Here is a 15153-nt window from a genome sequence, read left to right as displayed (position 1 = left end):
AAACAGAAGACATGAAGAGACAGGTAACGCGGCTGTATTGGTTTTACGTGCATCAAGGTGTTATGTCTGCTGTGCACAACCAAGGAAGATGATCTTTCATGAAACTGTTATCAGGGTCTACCCATTCGGGAACTTTCTTAAGCAGGGAAACCTTGGAAAACCTCTTAAGCCTAGACCCCCAGCCTACGGTACATAGAAGATAGGAAAGCCTACAGAAGAAAAAAAATTTGAAATTGATCTCTAAAGGAAAGATAGGGATCGATTTATGATGATTTGGAGAAGAGTGATTTGTGCCTCTAGCAAAAAAAAAAAAAAAAAAAAAAAAAAAAAAAAAAAAAAAAAAAAAAAAAAAAAACCTTTCACAATAAATAACGTGAGTTTTCGTTTTACAATCTTGTTCCTAGGACAATATCTTGCGGTGCTGAAAGTCGTCCAATGTTTACGCTCCTTACACCATCGAGGCGTCCTTTGGGATTTACCGATATGATGTGTGGCTTACGAGCAGCCGCTCGACCATGAAATTTACACAATCCGACCCTCTTCAACTGTCGGCGGTCTCTGTGAGCCAACAGACGAGGTCGGCCTGTTCGCTTTTGTGCTAGAAGTGTCCCTTCATGTTTCCACTTCACTATCACGTCGGAAACAGTGGACCTAGGAATGTTTAGGAGTGTAGAAATGTCGCGTACAGGCGTATGACACAAGTGGCACCCGACCACCTTACCAAGTTCAAAGTCCGTGAGTTCCGCGGAGCGCCCTATTCTGTTCTCTCAAAATGACTACTGAGGTCGCTGGCAGTAGGTGGCAGCACAATGCATCTAATATGAAAAACGTATGTTTTGGGAGGGTGTCCGGATATTTTTTATCACATAGTGTTTCTACATTCTTCTACCGCCAACACTACGTTCTCCTTGGGTCACACCATCGCTCACGTAATTCATGTCAACAACAACGAAAGTAATCAAGATAGCAGGCGAATGCTTTATGTACTGGAAACACTGATGCGGAGATGACGCTAATTTTCTTCGATGGTTCGCTAAAAGACAGACAACTAATGGAACGCGAGTGAACGTAAGCGAATGCATACCGAACACGACCGAATAGTGTTTGCTCGTGCGCGCTAAGCATTTACAGCAGAGATAATTTTCGTTCATTTTTGCGCGTTCGCCTATGTCCACTGCGGTGTAAAGGGGTCTTTGTGTGTGACGATTGCCGCGCTAGCGTCTGTCAGCCCAGGGCGACAGAACGTCAGTTATTTGCCATACGCGTATCATGTAACGACGCAAAAAGCAGTAATTAATTTACACAGCCCCTAAAATGAATCACGTCATTCCATTATCGGCGCAACTGTTTTTGTTTATTCTTTCTCCAGGACTCCCCACCTCACTCATTCAACGGCGTGGTTTACTCGCGTTAATAGATGATACATTAAACACATTATTTACCTTGTAAGATTGCGTTGTTCATCAGTTAAGGAGACAGGCTAAAGCACAACATTAAAATTGTCATGGTAAATTACTTAGAACTGAGTATAAAAAGCATCTCCCTTATGTCCTCTGGCATTTTTTACAAGCTTATAACGAGTGTTTTCTTAAATTTTATGATCGTCACATTATAACCTCACAAGCAGATGAAGCAGTAATTTATCAAGCGTTTGATCGATTTAGTATGTATGTAATATTTGGTTCGCCAATTAATACTTGTCTGACAACTTTGTACACTTTATACACAGTCCAGCCACATTAATGTGACCACAGCCTATCTTGGACGTCATCGTGCAATAACTATTCACAGACGGCCGGTGGCAACACTAGCAGTGGAGCGTGGGAGAGGGGGGGGGGGCACGTAAGACAGTGCACTCGTTGTCGTAATGCGGAAACGAAGCGATTTATCCGACATCCAAAAGGGCATGATCATTGGCTTTTGGCCCAATGGTGAAATCATTTCTAAAACTGCTAAGTTTGTAAACAGATTGCGTGCCGCCGTGATTAAAGGACACTGAAGAGCCAAAGGAAATGGTACATCTGCCTGATATTGTGTAGGGCCCCCGCGAGAACGCGGAAGTGCCGCAGCACGACATGTCATGGACTCGACTAATGTGTAAAGGTGTAAAGTAGTGCTGGAGGGAACTGACACCATGAATCCTGCAGGGCTATCCATAAATCCGTAAGAGTACGAGGGAGTGGAGATGTCTTCTGGACAGTACGTTGCAAGGCATCCCAAATATGCTCATTAATATTCATGTTTGGGGTGTTTTGTGGCCAGCGGAAGCGCTTAAACTCAGAAGAGTGTTCCTGGAGCCACTCTGTAACAATTCTGGACGTCTGGGGTATCGCATTGTCCTGCTGGATTTGCCGAAGTCCGTCGGAATGCACAATAGAAATGAATGGGTGCAGCTGATCAAACACGACACTTACATATGTGCCACCTGTGTCACCTCTCAGAGTCGTATTTAGACATATCAGGCGGCCCATATCACTCCAACTGCCAACGCCCCGAACCATTACAGAGCCTCCATCCGCTTGATCAGTCCAGTGGTGACATTCAGGGTCCACTGATTCATGAGGTTGTCTCCATACCTGTACATTCCATCCGCTCGATACTATTTGAAACCAGACTCGTCCGACCAGGAAACATGCTTCCAGTCATCAAAAGTCCAGTGTCGGTGTTGACGGGCCCAGGCGAGGCGTAAAGACTTATGCAGTGAAGTCGTCAAGGGTAAACGAGTGGGCCTTCGGCTCCGCATGAGATGCATGTTATAAACTTCGACGAACTGCAGGAGCTCTCGAAAATGCGTTTCTTCTTTTTTTCCAATTTTTGTTTTTAGGGCCCAAATCGTTGATGCATCATATAAGGAAGTGGGCTACTTAATCATTTGGATCTCTAGGAGCGTGTTATGAACACATTCTGTTTATCTTCTTATTCTTTGAAACTCTCAGAATACATTTTTCGGGTGTTCTTATAGATGTATTAGTACAATGTGGTATAACTCACTATTCCTAACTCATTTTCCGAAACGTAAAATCCAAAACACGATGTCAGTGTGAATGAAAATAAGATGACATATTTCAGCATTTATGACAATCTGCCGACTATAACACCACGTTCAAACTCAATTAAATCTTGACAACCTACCATTGCAGCAGCGGTAACCGATCTAACAACTGCGCCAGACACTTGTCTTATACAGGCGTTGCCGACCGCAGCGCCGTATTCTGCCAGTTTACAGATGTCTGTATTTGAATAAGCATGCCTATACTAGTTTCTTTGGCGCTTTAGTGTATATCGTACATCGCAAAATGGCGATATGCAAAACCGGCGCCGGGCCATCGATCACAGGGGTGAATGACGGCTGAGAAGATGTTTACGGGCGAATATACCTGCAGCTATTGAGCAAGTGACCGCCCAGATGATATGGTGCTACAGTCTAAAATTATTACCGTAGAGATCTTTCATCTCTGTCTACTGTGGTTGAGGATTCGATCGCAGATAAATACTTGTGACAGGCAAGATCGTGAAGATGACTGGTGCTACTTACATTCCCAGTAATTTAAGTTGTGCTCTTAGATTTCCGTCTAACCGCCTACTCGGAAATCGCTACATATTCAGAAAAAATGGTGAATTATTTCCGACATGAAAAAATATAAAGGTCACTGTCGGTTGTTTCACTCACAGCAATTTCATCACCAACAATTTCGTATTTCGTATTTACACGATCAGGAAATCATTACTGAGGAAGTGTGCTCTTACATGTGAGTAATAACGAATATTGCAGAAAAATCTTAACTTACACGAATAACAATGTGTCAGAATGTGTTGCATATATGAAAAGGGGAAAAAAAAAATTTCCTTCCATCCACGCGCGAACCCGTGCCCATTTGTACCGCATTCCCACCCGCTAACCACTTTTTTTTTTCATTTTGTTCGTTATTGATCGTTGTGTTTCGTCGTTGCGGACGTCGCAAGACATCCTGTTCAAGTTCGGTAGTTGATCTTTCCATTCAGTTTTTTTTTTATTACAGAGGATGTCATTTTGTTCGTTTTCGTTCGTTGTATCTGCTCTGGGCGGACGTCGAAAGACACCCATTTCAGTTCGTTGTTGATCTAGTAACTCAGTTTTTTATATTACAGAGGGTAGTTAGCCCTCTAACCGAACACGCTGAGCTACCGTGCCGGCAAATATATATATATATTTTTGTTATAAATCGTGTTCGCCGCGCGGGATTAGCCGAGCGGTCCAGGGCACTGCAGTCATGGAGAGGAGGGAGGAGGATATTTGTGTTTAACGTCCCGTCGACAACGAGGTCATTAGAGACGGAGCACAAGCTCGGATTAGGGAAGGATGGGGAAGGAAGTCGGCCGTGCCCTTTCAAAGGAAACATCCCAGCATGTGCCTGGAGTGATGTAGGGAAATCACGGAAAACCTAAATCAGGATGGCCGGACGCGGGATTGAACCATTGTCCTCCAGAATGCGAGTCCAGTGTGCTAACTACTGCGCCACCTCGCTCGGTGCCACTTGGCTATGCCAAACAACAAACACATAGTGATTGTTTGTTGTAGTATTGGGTAGAGAAACGTAGGCTGACTTCGTTGCCAAACGGTGCTGCGTAGGTCATAAATGCGTGATAGTTCGGAAGGTTTCCAATATCAAGCTTCACATAATTGCTTTCCGTTCTTACTTGAAAGTTGTAAACACGTTTCGATAATTACTAACCAACTTATTTGTGGGAAACAGTACACAAAGGCACTAGTAATGTCAGTTCACAACTCTCGGTACAATTGTCGTAAAATCGGTCTCAGAAGGTTACTGAATAGGATATTTCGATAAAGAACCGAAAATGACGTCACTACCGAGACCAGCCTACTACACGGATCGGAATCAACGATACAGAATAGGGCCCCTGTCGCCTACCTAAACGGACCGAAGACAACTTGGATCGGCGAAGCGCCTACAGTGCGCCAGAGATAGACGACGCTGCTCGCTTTCGGCCGAGACCTTGTGCCTAAATGTAAACAGACAACTTGGCGGGGTATCTCAGCAGGGAGCCGGGGCACAATGGCGGCGATAGCTTTGTGGCTGCGCCGGGCGGCGCTACCTGAGGCGGAGTTGACAGCGGCGCCGGAGGCGAGCCCGGCGGCGTGACGTGTCGTGACGGGCGGGCTGTCTCGTTAGGCCCTGGCGGCGGCCGCCATTGTGGCGCGCGACGCGCCGACCGCGCCAGGCGGCAGATACCAGTGGCAGTCGGCAACACAAGCGCCAAAATAGTGCATCATTCACGACACTCCAATTCACGTGCACTTAGCCCTAGGATTTCACCCGGAACAGGTCCCACCCATTCACACCCCTCCACGCCTATCCATAGTAAAAGGCCCTCCCCTAAACAGCCTCCAGTTCCGCAAACTGGAAGCTACATCAAAGTTGTTATCGTCACACTCCAGCACATGTTACACTGTGATGAGATTCAGTAATGATAAGAAATTTAAGTTTTTCTAGATACTAATGTACACTACTGGTCATTAAAATTGCTGCACCAAGAAGAAATGCAGATGATAAACGGGTATTCATTGGACAAATATATTATACTAGAACTGACATGTGATTACATTTTCACACAATTTAGGTGCACAGATCCTGAGAAATCAGTACACAGAACAACCACCTCTGGCCGTAATAACGGCCTTCATACGCCTGGGCATTGAGTCAAACAGAGCTTGGAAGGCGTGAACAGGTACAGCCGCCCGTGCAGCTTCAACACGATACCACAGTTCATCAAGAGTAGTGACTGGCGTATTGTGACGAGCCAGTTGCTCGGCCACCATTCACCAGACGTTTTCAATTGGTGAGTAATCTGGAAAATGTGCTGGCCAGGTCACCAGTCGAACATTTTCTGTATCAGAAAGGCCCGTACAGGACCTTCGACATGCGGTCGTGCATTATCCTGCTGAAATGTAGGGTTTCGCAGGGATCGAATGAAGGGTAGAGCCACGGGTCGTAACACATCTCAAATGTAACGTCCACTGTTCAAAGTGCCGTCAATACGAACAAGAGGTGACCGAGACGTGTAACCAATGGCACCCCATACCATCACGCCGGGTGATACGCCAATATGGCGATGGCGAATACACGCTTCCATAGTGCGTTCACCGCGATGTCGCAAAACACGGTTGCGACCATCATGATGCTGTAAACATAACCTGGATTCATCCGAAAAAAGGACGTTTTGCCATTCGTGCACCCAGGTTCGTCGTTGAGTTCACCATCGCAGGCGCTCCTGTCTGTGGTGCAGCGTTAAGGGTGACAGCAGCCATGGTCTCCGAGCTGGTAGTCCATGCTGCTGCAAACGTCGTCGAACTGTTCGTGCAGATGGTGGTTGTCTTGCAAACGTCCCCATCTGTTGACTCAGGGATCGAGACGTGGCTGCACGATCCGTTACAGCCATGCGGATAAGATGCCTGTCATCTCGACTGCTAGAGATACGAGGCCGTTGGGATCCAGCACGGCGTTCCGCATTACCCTCCTGAACCCACCGATTCCATATTCTGCTAACAGTCATTGGATCTCGACCAACGCGGGCAGCATTGTTGCGATACGTTAAACCACAATCGCGATAGTCTACAATCCGACCTTTATCCAAGTCGGAAACGCATTTCTTCTCCTTACACGAGGCATCACAACAACGTTTCACCAGGCAACGTCGGTCAACTGCTGTTTGTGTATGAGAAATCGGTTGGAAACGTTCCTCATGTCAACACGCTGAAGGTGTCGCCACCGGCGCCAACCTTGTGTGAATGCTCTGAAAAGCTAATCATTTGCATATCACAGCATCTTCGTCCTGTTGGTTAAATTTCGCGTCTGTAGCACGTCATCTTCGTGGTGTAGCAATTTTAATGCCCAGTAGTGTAATACTAATTTGCATTATTATAGAAATAAAAATATTTATAGAGAATTGAAAGCATCGCCAGCAATAGAAAACAAAAAATAACGTGATATTATTTAAGAGCAATAAGGACAAATTTTCATTAACTAATTGACTTATTATAATACGTTTATTTGATGGAAACAGCAGAGCAAACATACAATGCGAAAACAATGGTCTTGAATCTGTCATGTCGGTAGTAAAGCTGCGGATGCAGTCGACTAACTCTGTTGTTCAAAATCAACGTTATATAGAAATAAGTGAAAGTTGTTTTGTTTATTAGGCCCTCATAGTAACTCACAAAAATTAAAGAATATAAGAATGCCATAAAGTAGAAATGCCTAATGAAAGAAGTAAGATATTTGCTTGTATTGTAAGTAGGCTGTTTAGGTTTTTATGTTGGTAACGCCATGTAGCGCTCTATATGAAAATCAATGACTGTGCTGTGTGCAGTCTGTGGCTGGTTGGCATGGTTGAAATATTCTCTATTGTAGTGGGCAGTTGGCTGTTAACAGCGCGTAGCGTTGCGCAGTTGGATGTGAGCCGCCAGCAGTGGTGGATGTGGGGAGAGAAATAGCGGAGTTTTGAGAGCGGATGATCTGGACGTGTGTCCGTCAGAGACAGTAAATTTGTGAGACTGGATGTCATGAACTGATATATGTATATATTATGACTTTTGAACGCTATTAAGGTAAATACATTGTTTGTTCTTTATCAAAATCTTTCGTTTGCTAACTATGCCTATCAGTAGTTAGTGACTTCAGTAGTTAGAATCTTTTATTTAGCTGGCAGTATTGGCGTTCGCTGTATTGCAGTAGTTCGAGTAATGAAGATTTTTGTGAGGTAAGTGATTCATGAAAGGTATAGGTTATTGTTATTACGGGCCATTCTTTTGTAGGGATTATTAAAAGTCAGATTGCGTTGCGCTAAAAATATTGTGTGTCAGTTTAGTGATGATCAGAATAAGTAAAGAGCGAAATGTCCGAGTACGTTCAGTTTTGCTCAGCTGTTTGAAAATCAAATCACGTAAGGGGTTTACCAGCACAGTAATTCACTAATTTTCTAAGGGGACGTTTCAGTATGACATATTTCGTTAGTATTTGCATGGGTAATGGGTGAATTTTAACTTCTTCCAATGCCATACCTGCGCATTATAAACGAGGTTATACAGAACCGTGGCTGTTTCTGTGTTATTAGTCTCCTATATGCTGTTGCAAACGTCTCAGGAAAATAACCTGTCGTTATTCTTTGTCCTGTCTGTTTTTAATCAAAAGATTTATTAATTTCATAAATGTCATTCAAACCATTTTTTAAAAATAATAATAATAATGTGTATGTTTGTCACAGAGCAGTCATGGAGGAAATAAATTCTGCAGTGTTTCACGGCTGTAAAACATCCTTCATGCTGTGCTAGTTCTTCTTCCACCCCTAAAACTTTTCAGCAAAGCTATTCAGCGAATAACACGCAAAAACAGCATGGATAGATCTGTTGTTGTTGTCTTCAGTCCTGAGACTAGTTTTATGGAGCTCTCCATGCTACTCTATCCTGTGCAAGCTTCTTCATCTCCCAGTACTTACTGCAACCTACATCCTTCTGAATCTGCTTAGTGTATTCATCTCTTGGTCTCCTTCTACGATTTTTACCCCCACACGCTGCCCTCCAATGCAAAATTTGTGATCCCTTGATGCCTCAGAACATGTCCTACCAACCGGTCCCTTCTTCTTGTCAAGTTGTGCCACAAACTCCTCTTCTCCCCAATTCTATCCAATACCTCCGCATTAGTTATGTGATCTACCCATCTAATCTTCAGCATTCTTCTATAGCACCACATTTCGAAAGCTTCTATTCTCTTCTTGCCCAAACTATTTATTGTCTATCTATCGATAGATCTAGCAAGAACAAAGTAATTTTAATTCCATCTGTAAGTACTGCTAGTTTCACATATAGTGTCTTAGTTTTGAAACTTAAGTGTCAAGTATATTGTGGTTCCTCTTTCTCCAAGCAAATTATTCTTTGAGGGTAGGTTTTTCCTGTTGTAGCTTTGGATGCTGTTTCTCACATAGAAGTATGTTTCTTCATAGGCCGTTCATCTGAATACTGAGTTCTCGTATTTAAAGAATTCAGGGCTAAATTGTTTTCTCTTTTGTTTGCTGTGGAAGTACCTGGCACAGCTGAGGCCAATTGTGCACGTTTCTTGTGACGCGTCTTTTAACTATCTGGCAAAATTTAAGACCAAGGAAGATGTTTATTTAACATTCTCTCCAAGTGCAGCCGAACGCGGTAAACCACGTGTGTCAACTGAAACGATGCCCAGGCGCCGAAAAAGACCGGGGAAACCGGGGGTGAGTGGGCGGGACTTGTTCCGGGTGAAATCCTAGCGCTAACGATTCCTCTCCAATTCTGAGGTTCGCCATTTAACTTTTCAGAAACGTCCGCTAGATGACGCTATTGAGATGTGACAATACGCTTTTCTTCTCTTTTTCCCCAGTGTTGTGAGTGGTTTGACGCGGCCTGCCCCTACTATCTCTCCCGCACCAACCTCTTCATCTCAGTAGCACTTCCATCCAATACCTCAATTATTTGTTACATACATTCCTGCCCTGCCAAGAGAAATCTGTTAGTTTCAAGCTGCAGCCTCAACCTGAGGTATAAATTCCTGAAAGTGTACATCTGGAGCGCAGAGTAGTGGATCGTGGAGTGTGAGAATCGAAGCGTTTGAAATGTGTTGCTGTAAAAGGATGTTGACAATTGAGTGGAATGATAAGATAAGGAATGAGAAGTTTCTCCGCAGAATCAGGGAGGAAAGTAACATGTTGAAAACACTGACACGACATTAGGAAATAACTTCCATGGCACTTGAGGCAGTTGTAATACGTAAAAACGGTAAGAAAAGACGGAAACTGGACTACAGTCAACACAAAAAAATGGTTCAAATGGCTCTGAGCACTACGGGACTTAACATCTAAGGTCATCAGACCCCTAGAACTTAGAACTACCTAAACCTAACTAAGCTAAGGACATCACACACATCCATGCCCGAGGCAGGATTCGAACCTGCGACCGTAGCGGTCGCGCGGCTCCAGCTGTAGCGACTAGAACCGCTCGGCCATCACGGCCGGCCAGTCAACACATACACCCTAAGACAAAAAATACGCACCACGAAGGAATTATCCGAACGGGACGGAAATTGGTGGATGTGATGTACATCTACAGACAAACAAACGATTATAGTTTCAAAAAACTAGATGATGTATTCAGGGGAAAGAGATTCACAAATCGATTAAGTCAGTAATGCGTTGGTCCATCTCTGGCCCTTATGTCAGAAGTTATTTGGCTAGGTAACGATTGACAGGATTGTTGAATGTCCTCCTGATCGATATCGCGTCACTGTTGGATCGTGAAAATAACGAGCTGGCTGGATAGCCCTGCCCATAATACTCCAAACATTCTGAATTGGGGAGATACCCTGCGACTTTGCTGGCCGACGTGGGGTTTGACAGGCACCTAGGCAAGCAGTAGAAACTCTCACCGTGTGCGGCCGAACATTATCTTGCTGAAACGTAAGCCCAGGACGTCTTGACATGAAAGGCAATAAAACGAGGCATAGAATATCGTCAACGTACCGCTGTGCGGTAAGGATTCCGAGGATGAAAACCAAAGCGGTTCTGATATGAAATGAAACCGTACACGACAATCACGCCTGGTTCTCGGGTCATATGGCGAACACCAGTCCGGTTGGTATCCCGTAACTGTCCGGGGAGTCTCCACGCATGTCTTCCCTGGTCACCGGAGTTCAGTTCGAAGCGAGACTCATCACTGAAGACAATTCTACTCCAGTCGGTGAGACGACTGGCCGAAAAACTATAAAGGAGACCAACGTTTGCGTACTGTAAACAGGTCATGGAAAGACTTGCAAAGGACAGATCAGCTAGGGGAGCTGCAACAGATCAGTCTTAGGAGTGAGACCAACAACAACAGCAACAACGACGACGAGGATGACGACGACGGTAGATCGGTAGTAGTTCAGAAACAAACCGAGGTATTTGTTTACAGTGGGCGTTTAGACAGTGTTGTGATAAAATGGAAACTGCTTGTGATGCTCTTGCTGAATGATTGTTTACATCTTCATTAAGGCCTTTCGCCAACGGCCTTGCCGCAGTGGTAACTCCGGTTCCCGCCAGATCACGGAAGTTAAGCGCTGTCGGGCTGGACTAGAACTTGGATGGGTGACCATCCGGTCTGCCGAGCGCTGTTGGCAAGCGGGGTGCACTCAGCCCTTGTGAGGCAAACTGAGTGGCTACTTGATTGAGAAGTAGCGGCTCCGCTCTCGGAAACTGACATATGGGCAGGCGAGTGGTGTGCTGACCACATGTGCCTCCATATCCGCATCCAGTGACGCCTGTGGGTTGAGGCTGACACGGCGGCCGGTCGGTACCGTTGGGCCTTCATGGCCTGTTAGGAAGGGGTATTTAGTTTAGTTTTATAAAGGCCTTACACGGTAATATTACCTCGAAACACTGCGCTCAACTTTCAGTTATCAGTCATCTTCAGAAGAGTTACTTTACGAGCTTTTTGTAACAATTTGGCGTGGTTTTACTTCCGTCAGCGATGAATTTGGAGAAGGTCGACTAGGACAGGTTTTTGTTGCAAGAGAACATATATGCTGTGCGCGTCATGATTGAAGAGGCTCGCCATATGACTTACTGTTTGCTATGTTTAAATTGTGTTCTGTGCTTCGCTTTTCATTACACCGCCACCCCTCCCGCCCCCTCCCTAGTACATATTTTCCTGCAATTCTTGCTTCTCTTCCTTTCCCTACTACCGGATTCCTGTCTTCCATCGCAATTAAATTTCGTCTCCGTTGACGTATGTAATGTATTTTTTATCTCGTTAAATATTTTTTAATCTCTTCATCTTCAGTAAAACTAGAAACCATATAAATTTGTACTGCTGTTATGGGTGTTGATTTTATGACTACCTTGGCCATGGTGATCATTTACAAAGCTGTTCGTAGTACTTTATCCGCATTCCTATTTTCTTGTTTGTTATTAGACCTACTGCTGTGTTACCTCTCTCTGATTATGCTTACAGTCAAGTACTTACCTGACCACAAAAACCTTGTCCTTCCTGCGTCAGACTTTCACTAATTCGCACTATATCTAAATACAACATATCAACTATTGTTTTGAAGTTCTCTGCCCACACTTCGACCGCTGGATGTATTTTTTTTTCTGCTAACATCATTCTCTTAAGTATTCCCCACCCGGACACACAAACTGAGGGCGTTTTACCCCTGTAATATTTTCCCCAGAAGGATGCTATAATCATTAAACAATGTAGTAGAGCCGCATGTCGTTGAACGGCTATAGTTTGGCCTTGTTTTCGGGCGTTCGCGCAACAATACAGCAAGGTCACGTTTTCTAATGATTATAAACTGACGGAAAAACACGTTTACTAACAATTTATTTCATGAGTAAGAGTACATTTTGAAGTACATTAGGTCTTCAGCTTACTGCTGAAGGACCATCACTGGGATGTCAATACGACATAATGGGTACCAAACAATATTCCAGCTTTCTTACCCACGACGACGGAAAACAATTTCTTTCTATGTGCTGAATGTTTAGACATATTGCAGTGTATCCACTGTTACCACTAGGTCACAGCCTATAATTTCCGTTACTCCCTTTCAGCGACTCCACTTCTTTTCTCTTTCTAGGCGCAATTCACTGTTCGTTGTTGCAAAGCAAAGATATTTAAGAGCTTTTCTTGAATTTTACGACACTTTTTTCTTAATCACGACCAATATTAATTTCACGTCTATAATACCCTAGCGATAACACTACCAAACCATAGTCCCGCTTAATATACCCTTCCTTCCATGAAGCACCGTGTGCTAAACCGTCCATTTTAGAACTCAACTTACACGTTTTACGACGCAATAACGTAACTGTGCAGTATCTCTTGCAGAGAGTATTAATTTTACGATGGGAACTAAAATTACATTGATGTCGAAACAGAACAAAATAGACGCGGTTCTACGTCAATTATTTTGAAACGTATAAAGCTGCTATAAATTGGAGCGAAACTATCATCATCGGAATAATACAAATAAACCAGGGCTTGCTTTAACGATGCTTCAAGAGCTAGTATAAAACCATTAAGTTTCAGTCATCCAAATTCACCAACGTCGTCATCAAGTACTAAACGATAAGGTTAAGAACAGAAATTCTTCTAGATGGAGTTCTACCCCAGAGAGATGCGCGGAATACATGGAAAAACGTGAATTCGTACAACTGCATGTCCATTCTAAAATGAACAATATAGCTAGACAGTTGTAAAATTATATTACTCTATAGTCTCCCGCGGCATGTGTCAGTTTCAATAAAATCCATCTGGGTGTTAGCACGCGCTTTTATTAATAAATATTAGCAATATTTTTTTTTATGACTCCACTTGGGATCTGGAAGTACTCATATACCGCACTTATTTCAATTCATGAAAGAAAGAACAGCCATCAGCTGCAACACTGTCAGTGTGATTTGAACTCTTAACGTGTCCTAGAGAGACTACGCCAAATAACGGCAGAAATGTGTTTAACTTTATCGGCTGCACTGCAGTTGGTCATTCAGTGACCGAAATGTAGGTCTGCTACATTAAATACAAGTTACGACTCATTGCTGTACTTTGTTTCACCAATTACAATAGGTAGAAAACAGACGTTCCGACTGCAAGCGCCTTGGATTATCTGAGATGCTCTGGTTTCCCGCCAAAACAAACTCAATGACAGCTCACTGCATGGAATGCACCTCCTTAGCAGACACCATTTTGAAGGCTACATATGGCGTATGCAACTACACTACTAGCCATTAAAATTGCTACACCACGAAGATGACGTGTTACAGACGCGGAATTTAACCGACAGGAAGAAGATGCTCTGCTATGCAAATGATTAGCTTTTCAGAGCATTCACACAAGGTTGGCGCCGGTGGCGACAACTACAACCTGTTGACATGAGGAAAGTTTCCAACCGATTTTTCATACACAAACATCAGTTGACCGGCCTTGCCTGGTGAAACGTTGTTGTGATGCCTCGTCCACAGAGCAGAAATGCGTAGCATCACGTTTCCAACTTTGATAAAGGTCGGATTGAAGCCTATCGCGATTGCAGTTTATCGTATCACAACATTGCTGCTCGCGTTGGTCGAGATCCAATGACTGTTAGCACAATATAGAATCGGTGGGTTCATGAGAGTAATACGGAAGCCGTGCTGGATCCCAACGGTCTCGTATCACTAGCAGTCGAGATGACATACATCTTATCCGCATGGCTGTAATGGATCGTGCAGCCACGTCTCGATCCTGAGTCAAGAGATGGGAACGCTTGCAAGACAACAATCATCTGCACGAACAGTTCGACGACGTTTGCAGCAGCATGGACTATCAGCTTGAAGACCATAGCTGAGGTTACCCTTGACGCTGCATCACAGATAGGAGCGCCTGAGATGGTGTACTCAACGACGAACCTGGGTGCACGAATGGCAAAAAGTCATTTTTTCCGATGAGTCCAGGTTCTGTTTACAGCATCATGAGGGACGCATCTGTGTTTTGCGACATCGCGGTGAACGCACTTTGGAAGCGTGTATTCGCCATCGCCATACTGGCGTACCACCCGGCGTCATGGTATGGGGTGCCATTGGTTACACGTCTCGGTCACCTCTTGTTCGCATTGACGGCACTTTGAACAGTGGACGTTACATTTGAGATGTGTTACGACCCGTGGCTCTACCCTTCATTCGATCCCTGCGAAACCCTACAGTTCAGCAGGATAATGCACGACCGCATGTTGCAGGTCCTGTACGGGCCTTTCTGGATACAGAAAATGTTCGACTGCTGCCATGCCCAGCACATTCTCCAGATCTCTCACCAATTGAAAACGTCTGGTCAATGGTGGCCGAGCAACTGGCCCATCACAATACGCCAGTCACCGCTCTTGATGAACTGTGGTATCGTGTTGAAGCTGCATGGGTAGCTGTACCTGTACACGCTATCCAAGCTCTGTTTGACTCAACGCCCAGGCGTATCAAGGCCGTTATTACGGCCAGAGGTGGTTGTTCTGGGAACTGATATCTCAGGATGTATGCACCCAAGTTGCGTGAAAATGTAATCACATGTCAGTTCTAGTATAATATATTTGTCCAATGAATACCCGTTTATCATCTGCATTTCCTCTTGGT

The 15153-nt window shown here is 44.3% G+C and overlaps 1 pseudogene; it reads left to right on the top strand.

The window, feature by feature from the left end:
- The first annotated feature begins 11056 nt into the window (after positions 1 to 11056).
- On the top strand, positions 11057 to 11174 carry LOC126163474 (5S ribosomal RNA; annotated as a pseudogene).
- Positions 11175 to 15153: the final 3979 nt, after the last annotated feature.

The sequence above is a fragment of the Schistocerca cancellata genome, chromosome 2, assembly GCF_023864275.1.
Source record: "Schistocerca cancellata isolate TAMUIC-IGC-003103 chromosome 2, iqSchCanc2.1, whole genome shotgun sequence".
Lineage (NCBI taxonomy): Eukaryota > Metazoa > Arthropoda > Insecta > Orthoptera > Acrididae > Schistocerca > Schistocerca cancellata.
Note: the sequence above shows the minus strand (reverse complement) of the source record. Positions and strands in the feature narration are given on the sequence as shown.